This window comes from Hyla sarda, chromosome 3 (genome assembly GCF_029499605.1).
Source record: "Hyla sarda isolate aHylSar1 chromosome 3, aHylSar1.hap1, whole genome shotgun sequence".
Lineage (NCBI taxonomy): Eukaryota > Metazoa > Chordata > Amphibia > Anura > Hylidae > Hyla > Hyla sarda.
In genome coordinates this window covers 86,812,674-86,827,571 of record NC_079191.1, presented here as the reverse complement: position 1 = coordinate 86,827,571, position 14,898 = coordinate 86,812,674, and the positions used below count along the sequence as shown (strand labels likewise).

Genomic DNA, 14,898 nt, shown 5'->3' with positions numbered 1-14,898 from the left:
TTTAGAGTATTTCTGTAGAAAAGCCTATGAAGAACTGTGCTACAAAAATACACCATAGCTTGAATATGCCATATTTTAATAAAAACAATACTGACTCCAAGAACTGCGCTGTAGTTACTTCTTTGTACTCTAATACTCATCTTATGATTGGGTACTACATTGGCCATTCTCCAATCATCAGGAACATTACAAGGGACTGGTTATAGAGATCAGTCAGGGGGCAGCAATGACAGATCGGAGTTCTAAGAACTCTGGGGGACGTCATCTAGACCTGTAGCCATATATAACATTAAAACAGCAACATAATACAACAACATAATGCCATCCCTAAACATATAATTCCCCCCCCCCCCCCCCACACCGCTTCCCCATAGGTATAGGCAGAGGTACACCCCCCCCCCCTTTTTCCCATAGGTATAGGCAGAGTTTTCGCCCCTCCCCTCCCCCTTTCGCCATGAGTATAGGCAGAGTTGTCCACCCCCCTCTTCCCCATAGGTATAGGCAGAGTTAAGAATGATGCGGAGGTAACGTCTCCTCTGTGTAAGCTGCAGGTGCAGCTCAGACAGATGGGACGCCTTCTCCTGTATGTGCTGTGTCTGCTGCGGATCTGGCATGAGGGTCCTGGATCCTCAGTAGCGTCGGCGGCGGGCCCTTAACCCGGCCGGGCACTCGGACGACGTCCGATCGGACCGGCCGGTCAGCTCGCCCCTGCCTACAGCTGTTGCATTAGTTGTAGATTGATCTCTCTCCCACCAAGCAATCGCTCCTCCCATTGAAGCAAACAGGCTCCCTGTCATCAGCTGACTAGTGAATCAGGTCTCGGACGCATTGCAACCTGGGAAAAATCTGAGTCAACAGTCATTTTGTATGCTGTTAAAAATAAATATTGGGGTGAAAATCACAGAAGAATTGCGAGAAAACCGTCACACACAGGTACAGACACTATATTATGAACTACACCAACTTTACAGCCCTGGTAGCATAGTCAAATAAAAAAAATTCCTGGAATACCCTTTTAATGGTGAGGTCGAGGATGGGGTTGTGGTGGTTTTAAATCAATAAAAAATTGCCCAGGGAGATCAGGGGGTTTAAATTGAACCCCCCATATCCCCCTGTGCTATTTTAAGTGAACGAATCTGGGCACAGGGGGATCAGGGGACAAGTAAAATGGCAGAAGGGGTTGGGGGTGTCAATTAAAATGGCACCGGAGGATAGGGGAGGGATACTAATCTGTGGCACTAACGGGGAAATGAAGGGAGGTTATGAAGGGAGGGAGAGGGCAAATTAAAGGAGGGAGCGGGTAAATGAAGAGAGGGAGTGGGGGTAAATGTCTGTAGATGTATATTAATGGGGATGTCAAGGATGGTGTTGTGGTGGGTTTAAATCAATTAGAAATTGTCCAGGGCCCCTGTGTCATTTCAATTCCCCCCCACCCCCATACTCCTGTGTCATTTTAATTGACACCCCCAACCTCCTTCTGCCATTTTTATTGTCCCCTGATGCCCCTGTGCCCAGATTCATTCAATTAAAATAGCAAAATAGTTCAATGTAAACCCCCCTGATCCCCCTGGACAATTTTTAATTGATTTAAACCCACCACAACACCCTCCTCGACCTCACCATTAATATACATCTACAGACATTTACCCCCACTCCCTCCCTTCATTACCCCGCTCCCTCCCTTAATTTGCCTGCTCCCTCCCTTGATAACCACCCTTCATTTCCCCGCTAGTGCCACAGAAAGCTACCTGTACCTCCTCAGGTTAGCCTACAGGCAGCTTCTCACCACAATAAGTTGGCGCCGTGTGAGGGCGGGCTTTCTGAGGAGGGCGGCCCCTTCAGTGACATGTGACATCCTCCTGCACAACTCCTCGGCGCAGCAGGACGTAACTCTTCAATGCCGCAGGCAGCAGCTCATTTAAAGTGACATTTTTTTGCCCCCCCCCTCGGCTGCAGAGTCTGTGCGCCCTAAAGCGGATGCTTAGTCCGCCTTATTACAGCGCTGGGCCTGGGTTTAACTACCCATGATAGAGGATTTGTTTTTATTTACTTCTATACAACCTTTCCAATTGGTTTATTTTCTAGCCCCTTGTTTGATAAGAATGCATTTTTTGGGATAGTGGCACCAAGCACAAGTTCAAGGTATGGACCAATCAGATATATTATTAAAACTACTGATAGATGAAGAGATATTTGGCAGCAAATGAACAGCCAGTTCTCAAAAGTGATACAAGGAAGGAGACCCAATGAACTAGTTACAGGGTCATGGGAGTCCATGACTCAATGATCTGTTTGGGGAGTGAAGGCTAGATCTTCTGATCCTACAATCATACCCTTGTCTATAAAAAGTCTCACAGCTGACAAAAAGAGCAAAAAGTAAGCAATGAGGAGAAAGGACTGTATATAGAGTTGTGGTAGAGGGTGTGATGCAAAGGGAAGATGGAACCACCCTAGGGGCAGATGGCATTAACCCCTTATATTTTTGATGCAAGGGCGTGGTTTATCCTCGATACCACCCAAAGGTATACCGCTAGATCCTGGGCTAGGCACGGGGGGCAATAATGACTGATGCCAAGTTATGGATAACGGTAGCTTTACTGAGGGTAGACAGTTGGTAAAGTCTATACAGTTCAGCCAGGGCCCAAGGAGGTGACCGGTGACTCAGAGACCATAAGGGCTTCCTGGGACTTGTAGTAGATGGGGTAAATTTTATGCAGGCCACGTTGACTTGACAAATGATGAGTGACAATACTGAGACTGTAGCTTACTTGTAGCTGCTTGTGGCTGCAGACTGGACTTGAGGCCTCCTATGACTCTGGACAATCTCTAGGACTCGACTTGACCTCAGCAAAGACTTGTAAGGAAAGCGAGAGAGCTAGCTCCACCCAGCTCTTATATGCTGGAGACTAGCAGGGAGCCCATAGGTCACCTCTGGGATCACCTGGTCACAGGTACCTCCTGAGTAACAATCACATGACAAGTCACATGGTAAGCAGTCTTAAAGTGACAATGCTTTCTGAACACATTACTTGGTATAATACATTAGAAACATATTTACATAGGGGGGACAGATGCAAGGGGGGCCCAGGGGACACTGTAGGGACAGGACAGCAGGAGTACGGGGTAACACCTCCCGTACTGGGCCACCGCAGAGTTATATGCAGTCCTTTCTCATCATTGCTTAGTTTTTGCTCTAAAATGCATTGTCAGCTGTAACACTTTTTATAGACAAGGGCATGTTTATTTATTTATTTTATTTATTTATTTATGTAGCGCCTACAGATTCCACAGCGCTTACAATTATGGGGTACAAACAAAGACAAGTATCAGACATAAAATTACACAATAACTATTCAAACAAGAGGTGTAGGGATATATTGAGGATATGTTGGGGATATATTGGGGATATGTTGGGGATATGTTGGGGATATGTTGAGGATATGTTGGGGATATGTTGAGGATACGTTTAGGCCAATTAGAGGCCTGTCTGAAGAGATGTGTTTTTAGGCCACATTTGACACTATAGATGTTGTTGTTGAGTCTGAGGGATTGAGGGATAGCATTCCAGAGAACCGGTGCAGCACGAGTGAAGTCTTGGAGATGGGAGTGAGAAGTTTGGATTATAGAAGATGTTAGTGTGAGGTCATTAGCAGATCGGAGAGAACGTGTAGGATGGTATACGGAGATGAGAGAGAAGATGTAGGGAGGTGCAGCATTGTGGAGAGCTTTGTGTGTGAGACTGAGGATTTTGTACTGTATTCTGGACTGAATTGGTAACCAGTGTAGTGACTGGCACAGGGAGGAGGCGTTGGTGTAGCGGCTGGAGAGGAAGATGAGTCTGGCTGCGGTATTAAGGATGGACTGGAGAGGAGAGAGTTTGGAGAAAGGAAGGCCTATTAGTAAAGAGTTACAGTAGTCGAGGCGGGAGTGAATCAAAGCAATAATGAGAGTTTTAGCAGTTTCAGTAGTGAGAAACGGGTGGATTATTGAAATGTTTTTGAGATGCAGGTGACAAGAACGTGAAAGAGACTGAATATGGGGAGTGAAAGACAGATCAGAGTCGAGTATAACTCCAAGACAGCGAGCCTGCTGCCCGGGAGTTATGGTAGTACCACATACCGAGATGGAAATGTCAGGGTTAGGTACAGTATCAGTTGATGGAGAAAAGACAAGAAGTTCTGTTTTAGAAAGATTTAGTTTCAGATATAAAGAGGACATGATGTCTGAGATGGCAGAGAGACAGTCACTGGTATTCTGTAGGAGTGCAGGGGTGATGTTGGCGGAGGAGGTATAGAGTTGGGTGTCATCAGCATAGAGGTGGTACCGGAAACCAAATCTACTGATTGTTTTTCCAATGGGGGATGTGTAGAGTGAAAAGAGTAGAGGACCCAGGACCGATCCCTGGGGAACCCCAACAGCAAGGGGAAGAGGAGAAGAAGTAGAGCCAGAAAACGAGACGCTAAAGAAGCGGCCAGAGAGATAGGAGGAAAACCAGGCGAGAGCAGAGTCCTTGAAACCGATGGAGCAGAGACTACTGAGGAGGAGTTGGTGATCCACAGTGTCAAAAGCCGCAGACAGGTCCAAGAGAATCAGTAAAGAGAAATTGCCATTTGATTTGGCCGTCAGAAGATCGTTAGTGACTTTGGTTACGGACATTTCTGTGGAGTGAAGGGAGCGGAAACCAGACTGTAAGGGGTCAAGGAGAGAGTTCTCGGAGAGATAGCGGATAAGGCAGGAGTAGACCAAGCGATCCAGGAGTTTGGAGATAAAGGGGAGATTTGAGACGGGTCGATAGTTGGCTGCACAGGACGGGTCCAGAGATGGTTTTTTCAATAGTGGGGTTATGATAGAGTGTTTGAAGGAGGAGGGAAAGACCCCAGAAGAGAGGGAGAGGTTAAAGATTTTAGTTAGGTGACAGCTGATAGCAGGAGAGAGAGACTGGATGAGCCTGGAAACCTCATCCTCCGTTACAGGCTCAAAAACTGAGAGTGATGAAGAGGAGACGTGGCTGGGAATTGGATCAGAACTTTTAGGGGACTGGGAGAGGATTTCATCACGAATGTCATTGATTTTAGTTTTGAAGTATTTGGCCAGGTCTTCAGCACAGAGATCAGTGATTGGGGTCTGTACTTTAGGCCGAAGGAGAGAGTTGAACGTGTCAAAAAGGTGTTTTGGGTTGTTAGACAGAGAGGAGATGAGGGAGGTAAAATATGTTTGTTTGGCGAGATGAAGAGCAGAGTAATAGGATTTAAGCATAAAATTATAGTGCAGATAGTCTGAAGAAGTCTTAGTTTTCCTCCACAGACGTTCAGCACACCTAGAGCATCGCCTGAGAAAGCGGGTTGTTAGCGTATGCCAGGGTTGCTGCCGTCTGTGTCGGGAGGTTCGTGTTTTAGAGGGTGCCATTTGATCCAGGGTAGACTTTAGGGTGTCATGGTAATGTTTGGCTGCTAGATTAGGGCAGGAGAGAGAAGAGATTGGTGATAGTGAAGATTGTAGAATGTCTATAAATTTACTAGTGTTTATGGCACGCAGGTTTCTGTAAGTGTACAAGGTTGGAGTGTCTGGAAGAGGATAGGAGTTACTGATAGAGAAAGAGAGAAGGTTGCGGTCAGAGAGCTCAAAAGGAGAATTAGTGAATTTAGAGACAGAGCAAAGTCTAGAGAAGATCAAGTCCAGTGTATTCCCATCCTTGTTTGTGGGAGAGTCAGTAAGCTGTGAAAGGGCAAAGGAGGAGGTTAGAGACAGAAGCCAAGAGGCAGAAGAGGAGATTGGGGTATCAATGGGGATATTAAAATCACCCATGATGAGTGTAGGTGTTTCTGAGGAAAGAAAGTGGAGGGAGCCAGGTGGCAACATGATCCAGGAACATTTGGGGAGAACCAGGAGGACGATAGATGACCGCCACTCTGAGAGACAATGGGCGGAAGAGCCTGAGGGTGTTGACCTCAAAAGAGGGAAATGTGAGTGAGGGTAATGGGGGGATGACTTGAAAAGTGCATTGTGGGGTTAGAAGCACCCCAACTCCTCCACCATGCCTGGTGTCAGATCTAGGGGTATGGGAAAAGTGAAGGTCACCAGAGATGGTCAGCCAGCAGATTAAGAGAATTAGTGAGAAATAAGTCATTAATCTGGGTGAGCTTATTGCACACAGATCGAGAGTTTAGGAGAGCGCAGTTAAAGTTTGTAGTAATGGTTCCGCAAGAGGCAGGTAGTGTAGAGCAAATATTCGTGAAAGGTGGGGCCAGGGTTAGGAGCAATGTCCCCAGCAGCTAAAAGCAGAAGAAAGAAGAGGGAGAGCAGATAGCTGGGTGAAGTGATGAAGCGACTTCTGTGCTGTACCATGGAATGAGGTGACTTTGGGTGGTTTATGATAGTGAGCAGTGCATGCGAGCAATACATAGGTGAGGGAAGGAGGCATGGACAGATGTATATAGAGTCCACTGGAGAAATCGATGGGTGATATAAGAGAAAATGTATCGCAATGATGTAAGTAATAAGTGAGTACATATTTGTTTTTTTGTTTTTTTTTCTGAAAAAGAGTGACTTACTTTTGTATGATAGTAACATGGGGGGAGATTTATCAAAAACCTGTCCAGAAGAAAAGTTGCTGAGTTGCCCATAGCAACCAATCAGATCGCTGTGTTCATTTTTCAGAGGCCTTTTCAGAAATGAAAGAAGCAATCTAATTGGTTGCTATGGGTAACTAAGCAACTTTTCTTCTGGACAGGTTTTGATAAATCTCCCCCACAGTGTGTAAGATTGAAAAAACGAAACAAAAACAAGAGTCCATCAAGGTCAACCGAGAACCCTATGTGGTATCCTAGTACCGCATTTCATACGGTACTTATTTATCTATGGGTCCCCGTAGCCAGAGTCCCTAGGACTTAGTAATCTCTGTTAGTGAGTTCGCCCCTAGTCGCCTCTATTATAGTATGTAGATTTCTAATTTGTCCATAGAATAATGTATATAGTATTATTTCTGTATATAAATGGTTAATTACCTGTTTCTATTAGCGTTGCAGGACCTGCGGGTCATGTGACAAGGTGAACTCTATGGTTTTAGCTTAAGGACCTTTGGAGGCCCTCTTACGTCAGTAATCCCATCACACCATGTACTGGTGAATGGCAGACATTCGGACCAATCAGAATCGCCACGCCCCTGCCCATATAAGGAAGCGGCGGCCATCTTCTCGCTCTCTTAGTTGGGCCTGAGCCTTGCGGCAACGGCTGAATGATCTAAATTTTAGAGTGTGTCATCTCCTAAGCACTCTGCAGTATCACCGGACCCAATATTTCCCCTAAATCCGGACGGATCTGCACATCACTCCCTAAATTCAGAGACTACAAGTTTAATGCAAGGTCCGCAACTTCTGCCAGTCGCTAAGCAACCTAAGAACTGTTATATGAGACTGTTACTACGCATTGGATATTGCAAGTACTGCAGTAAAGTTATTCAAGTTCAAGTTAAATCTGCTTGTGGACCTTCAGTCATTTCATTGCACCTATCGCTTCTGGGAAGGGCGGCGATAGGCCGAAACATAGATTCAGCATACCAGCCCTCACCCTGGCGTCACGAGTGACAGGGTTAATATTAACCCCTCATATATCAACATCATACCATCCCTACCATACACCCCCCAAGGGCTACCACACCTACTATGTTGATCCAGAGAAAGGCAAAAACCCCATGACGTTGATGCCAATTTCCCCATGACAGAGGAAGAATTCCTAAAATGGCATCAGAATAAATCCCTGGATCAACATTCTATCCCCATAAATCTAGTATCCATAACCTGTAATATTATTTTACAAAAAAACATCCAGGTCCCCCTTGAACTTATTTGAGTCAGACATCACAACATCATGTGGCAGAGAGTTCCATAGTCTCACTGCTCTTACAGTAAAGAATGTCTGTTTGTGATGATGGTGAAACCTTCTTTCTTCTAGAGGTAGAGGATGTCCTCTTGTCATGGTCACTGGTCTAGGTTCAGAGTCAGGATTGTGTGGAGGCACGGATCTAGAGAAGGGTACCAAAAATGGCTGCTTCACTGAAAATTCCCAAGAGCACAGTGGCCTCCATAATTCCATAATTCTCAAATGTAAGAAGTCTGGAATAACCAGAAGTCTTTAAGCTGCAGGCCCAATCATACTAAGTAATCGGCAAAAAATGGTAAGAGAGGTGACCAAGAGCCCAGTGCTCAAAATGTACAGTTAACCCTAACTGGGTACATTTGGTGTTGTATTGTTTTAAAAACCCAGTGGTCACTCTGGTTGAGATCTAAATATCCTGTGTGCAGATTGACAAAACCTTCAGATGGTCAACCATCACTGTACCACTACACTAATCAAAGCGTTATGACAGAGTGGCCTGATAGAAGCCTTTCCTCAGTAAAAGACACTTAAAAGTTGACAGGAGTTTGCAAAAAAAAAAAAAAAAACACTTAAAGGACTCTCAGACTGTGAGAAACAAGATACTCTGGTCTGATGGAACCACAATTGAACTTTTTGGACTCTAAGTGTCATGTCTGGAGGAAACCAGGCACTGCTCATCACCTGCCCAATGCCATCCCTACGGTAAAGCATGGTGGCGGCAACATCATGCTTTGGGGGTGTTTTTTAGTGGTTAGGACAGGGAGGCTGGTCAGGGTTGAGGGAAAGCTGAATGGAGCAAAGTACAAATCAACTGGTGCCAGAACGTTAAGCAGGTTAGCTGCTGTATGCTCCACAGGAAGTTCAATTCTTTTTTAATTTATTTTCTGCCTGACCACAGTGCTCTCTGCTGACACCTCTGTTCATGTCAGGAACTGTCCAGAGAAGAGCAAATCCCCATAGCAAACCTATCCTGCTCTGAACAGTTCTTGAGACAGACAGAGGTGTCAGCAGAGAGCACTGTGGTCAGACAGAAAATAAATTCAATAAGAAAGAATCTTCCTGTGGAGCATACAACAGCTGATAAGTACTGGAAGGGTTAAGAATTTTAAACAGAAGTAATTTACAAATTTGTTTAACGTTCTGGCACCAGTTGATTTAAATAAAAATGTTTTTCACCGGAGAACCCCTTTTAATGTAAACCTGATCCAGAGCGCTCTGGACCTTCAACTTCCAACAAGACAATGGGGGAGATTTTTCAAAATCAGTGCAAAGGAAAAGTTGCCCAGTTGCCCCTAGCAACCAATCAGATCGCTTCTTTCATTTTGCAGAGGCCTTGTTAAAAATTAAAGAAGCAATCTGATTGGTTGCTATGGGCAACTTGGCAACTTTTCCTCTGGGCAGGTTTTTATAAATCTCCCCAATGACCCTAAAGCCCACAGCCAAGACAACACAGGAGCGGCTTAGGGAGAACTCTGTCAATGACCTTGAGTGGCCCAACCAGAGCCCTGACTTGAACCTAATGGAGCATCTCTAGAAAGACCTGAAAATGGCTTCCACCGACGGTCCCCATCTAACCTGACAGAGCGTGAGAGGATCTGCAGGGAAAAATGGCAAAAAATACCCAAATCCAGATGTATAAACCTTGTAGCCTAAATCCCAATAAGACTAGGGGGTTGGAATCACTGCCAAAGGTGCTTGGACTAAGTCCTAAGTAAAGGGTCTGAATACTTATGTCAATGTATTAATTTAGTTTTTCTTTTTTAATAAATGAGCAAAGATTTCTAACATTCCATTATCACTTTTTCATTATGAAATTATGGGAAAAACTTGAATTTTTATTTTATTTTAGCACAAGGTCGCAACATACCAAAATGTAAAAACTGTGAAAAGGACTATGAATGTAATGCGTTATGAATGTAATTCTTTAGGATATAAAGGACACGTACAGTCGCCTTTGTGCATGAACTCATAACATTCTACCCAAGCTCCTTATATCCTTACAGCGACACTTTAAGAAATGATAATGTAATTCACTGGCAGCCAACAGCAAAGTCTGATAATTAAAAACGAAACACGTTATTAATTCAAAACCGAACTATAAGTCCTACAGAGAATTGCCGAATCTAATCCAGGTCCCAGGCCGAGAAAGGTTAAGAACCTCTGAATTAAATGCTAATGTAAAGCACATGTGAATGGAGTGACAAACCTCTTATCTATGCATTAACTCTTGTAACACGTAGCGGACTTTGCTCTGGCCGCGCGGCCGCCGCTCTCGCTGGTTATATGGGTTCAAGATGGACGATGAAGCTGTACGGAAAGGAAAAGGGGGATTTATCTGATTAATGATACTGACGGTATATAGATATCTAATCACAATCGTACCGCCATCCTTTTTTTTTTATCAAATGTTATATGAGTATTTGGATACAGAAAATCGAAATGAACCCTTGAAGCATTATTGCTATTAGGTGTCTTGTACTATATATAACAATAATAATAATAAATAATAATAATATATGGCGCTCCGAGATTTTCTCATCTAGAGACAATGCTTCAGGGGGAGAATACCTTAGTGACATGTGAATACCTCAGTAAAGTTGCAAAACTACAACTCCCAGCATGCCCGGACAGCCAAAGGCTGTCCGGGCATGCTGGGTGTTGTAGTTTTGCAACAGCTGGAGGCACTCTGGTTGGAAAACATTGCCTCAACATGCCATAATTGTTTCTTTTGCGTTCATACAGTCTAGGAGAACCTCTGAATATTAAGTCAGAGGCAGGAAGAAGTACAGTAGGCGCGACATAGAAGCCTTTCGCCGCTGTTTTACTAAAACATACAACTTGGCGTTTATATGGAGCCATAATATGACCTATATGAAAGGCCTGTCAGATAGTCATCTCCTTTAGCTCCCTGCAGCATCATTATTTTTATGGAAATTTTTTTTTTTTAAAACATTAAAAAGAACATTTAATTATTTGAATTCATATTTTTTCCAACAAGCCTTCACACTGCATCATCTTTGTTTTTCTAATATTTCAAATTTAAAAAAATGATGCTGTGTGGAGATTTGTTATAAAATAATAATAATAATTCAAATAATTAAATATTCAAAAGAAATAAATATTTTTAAAATGTTTTTCTAATTTTTTTATATATTTTAAAAATATTAAATTTTTTAACAATATACCTCCACACAGTATTATTAAAAACATTTTTTTTTTAAATAATTATTTGAATTAATATTTTTTTTTACAACAAACCTACACAGCATCATTATCTTTGTATAAAAAATGAGAACATTTTAAAAAAAATTATTATTTGAATTAATTTTCTTACAACAAACCTCCACACAGCATCATTATCTTTACGTAAAAGAAAATGAGAAAACCTTTAAAAAATAATTAATTATTTGAATTATATATTTTTTTTTACAACAAACCTCCACACAGCACCATTACCTTTGTAAAAAAAAGAATGTAAAAAACATTTCATTTTTTGAATTTTTTTTACAACAAACCTCCAAACAGCATCATGTTCTTGATATAAAAACATAATTTCAAACACTTTAAAACTATTTTATTATTTTAATAATTTTTTTACAACGATCCTCCACACAGCATCATTATCTTTATGTAACCAAACATTAGAATAACATTTAAAAAATATTTAATTATTTGAATTCATTTCTTTAACATCAAACCTCTACACAGTATCATTATTGTTATATAAAAAAAATTAGAAAAACATAAAAAAAATATATTCAATTATTTGAATTGATTCTTTTTAAAACAAATCCAGACAGGTTTGAAACCTAGGGAGAGCCTGTCGATTGTATACACGAAAACTAATGCCCAGGCATATTATAAAGTTACCATTAATCATTGGTTTCACACTTTTTTTTGGGTGGTAATAAGTCGAAACATTTTGCTCAAAGGGTCAAAAAGTCTACTTGAATGAAGAGCGGCATGGCTAACTTTTTGTAGCGGTCAGGGATTTTTCAACTACCATGTTTTAAAAATTGTTGCCAATTTTTTTACGCACACACCTTCAAAAAGTCCAGCCCAAACCTGGAATAGCTTTTTGGTGCATGTAGACAAATTAAAAATTTTGGTGCTAAAGGAAAAAAAGTTGCACAATTTGGTGCAATGCATTTAAACCATGGAAAAGGGTGTGCACGAGTAAAATTTTAGATAACGTGTACCTGTGCAAAATGTATCAAATGTCCTGAGATCATTAAATAAATTTGGCGCATGTACACATAAGCGCCGCACAAAGTAAAGGTGGACAAAAATCATTCACTTTCACCAACAATGATAAATTTCTCCCCCACCAGGAGTATATAATAGACATTTGTTTCAAGGCGGCTTAGTAGAGTGTATTGTGCTGTTTAGTGCAACTAAAAAATGGACAGCAAAACTGCACTCTTTTGCCAGGCTTGTTAGGCCAGGACCAGATGTTGTAGATTTGCTGCAGATTTGCAGTGCCAATTCTGCCCCGCAAATCTGCTGCACTTTATAGTACAATGTAAGTACATGGGATCCCATTCATGTGTAGTAGAAAAGAATCCACACAGAATGGAGAGAATGTTGAGCATTTTTTTATCCGCACTGTGCTCCTTTGGAAAAGCGGATCATTTTTGCCAATATATCGGAGAAAATTTTCAGAAAAATACGCTGGATTTCTGCAATGTAAGCAAGACCTAATAATGGGAGATGGTAGTAACCTGGGACACTGCATAGTTGTGCGCTCCTCTACAAATCATCAGTGAGCCAACAGTGACACCAGGTGGAGAGTAAGGATCACACACTCTACAGTTTATGGCAGTGTTTTCCAACCAGGGTGCCTCAAGCTGTTGCCAAACTACAACTCCCTTGTAGCGCCATTTTTAAATTTTTTAGAAGGGATAAAAGGAGAGAAATCCCCCCCCCCCCCAAAAAAAAAAAAAAAAAAAAAAAAAATTTGTAACCCCATTTCTCTTGAGTAAGGAAATACCTCATATGTGGATGTAAAGTGTTCGGAAGGCGCAGTAGAGGGCTCAGAAAGGAAAGTGCGTAACAAGGGGTACAGTGAGCCTAAACACCCCACAGGTGTTTAACAACTTTTTGTTAAAGTTGGATATGTAAATGAAAAAATAATTTTTTTCACTAAAATGCAGTTTCCCCCCCGAATTTTACATTTTTACAAGGGGTATTGGAGAACCCCCCCCCCCCAATTTGTAATCCCATCTCTTCTGAATATGGAAATACCCCATGTGTGGACATCAAGTGTTCTACAATGCTCCGAAGAGAAGGAGAGAGAATGTGTCTGGAATGGAAGTCAGGGGCCAAGTGCGTTTACAAACCCCCCGTGGTGCCAGAACAGTGGACCCCCCCCCCCCCCCCCCACACACACACACACACACACACATGTGACCCCATTTTGGAAACTACACCCCTCAAGGAATTTTTCATTTTCACGGACCACTGTTCCAAAAAATCTGTCAGACACCTGTGGGGCATAAATGCTCACTGTTCCCCTTATTACATTCCATGAGGGGTGTAATTTTCAAAATGGGGCTACAAATTTTGGGGGGCTTTCTTCCTATTTTCCCTTGTGAAAATGAAAAATTTAGGGTAACACCAGCATTTTTCCCATCCAACATTAACAAAAATTTGTCAAACACCTGTGGGGTGTTAAGGCTCATTATACCCCTTGTTACGTTCCATGAGGGGTCTAGTTTTCAAAATGGGGTCACATGTGGGAATTTATTTTTTTGCGTTTATGTCAGAACTGCTGTAAAATCAGCCACCCCTGTGCAAATCCCCAATTTAGGCCTCAAATGTACATAGTGCGCTCTCACTCCTGAGCCTTGTTGTGCGCCCACAGAGCATTTTACGCCCACATATGGGATATTTCCGTACTCAGGAGAAATTGCGTTACAAATTTTGGGAGTCTTTTTTTTCCTTTTACCTATTGTGAAAATGAAAAGTATGGGACAACACCAGCATGTTAGCGTAAACATTTTTACACTAACATGCTGGTGTGGACCCCAATTTTTCCTTTTTATATGGGGTAAAAGGAGAAAAAGCCCCCCCAAAATTTGTAAAGAAATTGCTCCAGAGTATGGAAATACCCCATATGTGGCCCTAAACAGTTTCCTTGAAATACGACGGGGCTCTTAAGTGATAGAGCGCCAATGCGCATTTGAGGCCTAAATTAGGGATTTAGACTCGGATGCAAGCGTTACAATTGGCTCCGCTATCAAAAATATTCTACGCCAGTGATTTCCAAACAGGGTGCCTCCAGCTGTTGCTAAACTCCCAGCATGCCTGGACAGTCAATGGCTGTCCGGAAATGCTGGTAGTTGTTGTTTTGCAACAGCTGGAGGCTCCGTTTTGGAAACACTGCTGTACGATACGTTTTTTTATTGGGGGGGGGAAAGGGGGGGACAGTGTAAGGGGGTGCATATGTAGTGTACATTAGTGTAGTGTACAGGGTACATTTGCACTGGCGGGGGTTTACGGTGAGCTTTCCGCTAGGAGTTTGAGCTGCGGCAGAAAATTTGCCACAGCTCAAACTTGAAGCAGGAAACTCACTGTAAACCCCCGCCCATGTGACTGTACCCTGTACATTCACATGGGGTGGCAAACCTCCAGCTGTTGGAAAACTACAACTCCCAGCATGCACTGACAGACCGTGCATACTGGGAGTCGAACTTTTGCAACAGCTTGAGACACACTGGTTGGAAAACCTTGAGTTAGGTTATGTTATCTAACTCAGTATTTTCCAACCAGTGTGCCTCCAGCTGTTGCAAAACTACAACACTTAGCATGTACTGATCGCCGAACGGCATGCTGGGAGTTGTAGTTATGCAACAGCTGGAGGCACGCAACTACAACTCCCAGCATGCCGATGCAGTCTTTTGCTGTTCGTGCATGCTGGAAGTTGTAGTTTTGCAAGATTTTGAGGGCCACGATTTAGAGACCACCGCACAGTGATCTCCAAACTGTACCCCTCTAAATCTTGCAAAACTCCATATCCCAGCA

At 42.7% G+C, this 14,898-nt stretch overlaps 1 long non-coding RNA gene across 2 annotated transcripts in view; it reads right to left on the bottom strand.

The window, feature by feature from the left end:
* The window catches only part of LOC130361487 (uncharacterized), a 42,582-nt gene that overhangs the window by 21,071 nt on the left and 6,613 nt on the right, over nt 1-14,898 (bottom strand). For both annotated transcript variants that reach the window (XR_008891020.1, XR_008891019.1), the window contains exon 2: nt 10,082-10,182. This is a non-coding gene — a long non-coding RNA (uncharacterized LOC130361487). The remainder of the gene's footprint in view (nt 1-10,081; nt 10,183-14,898) is intronic.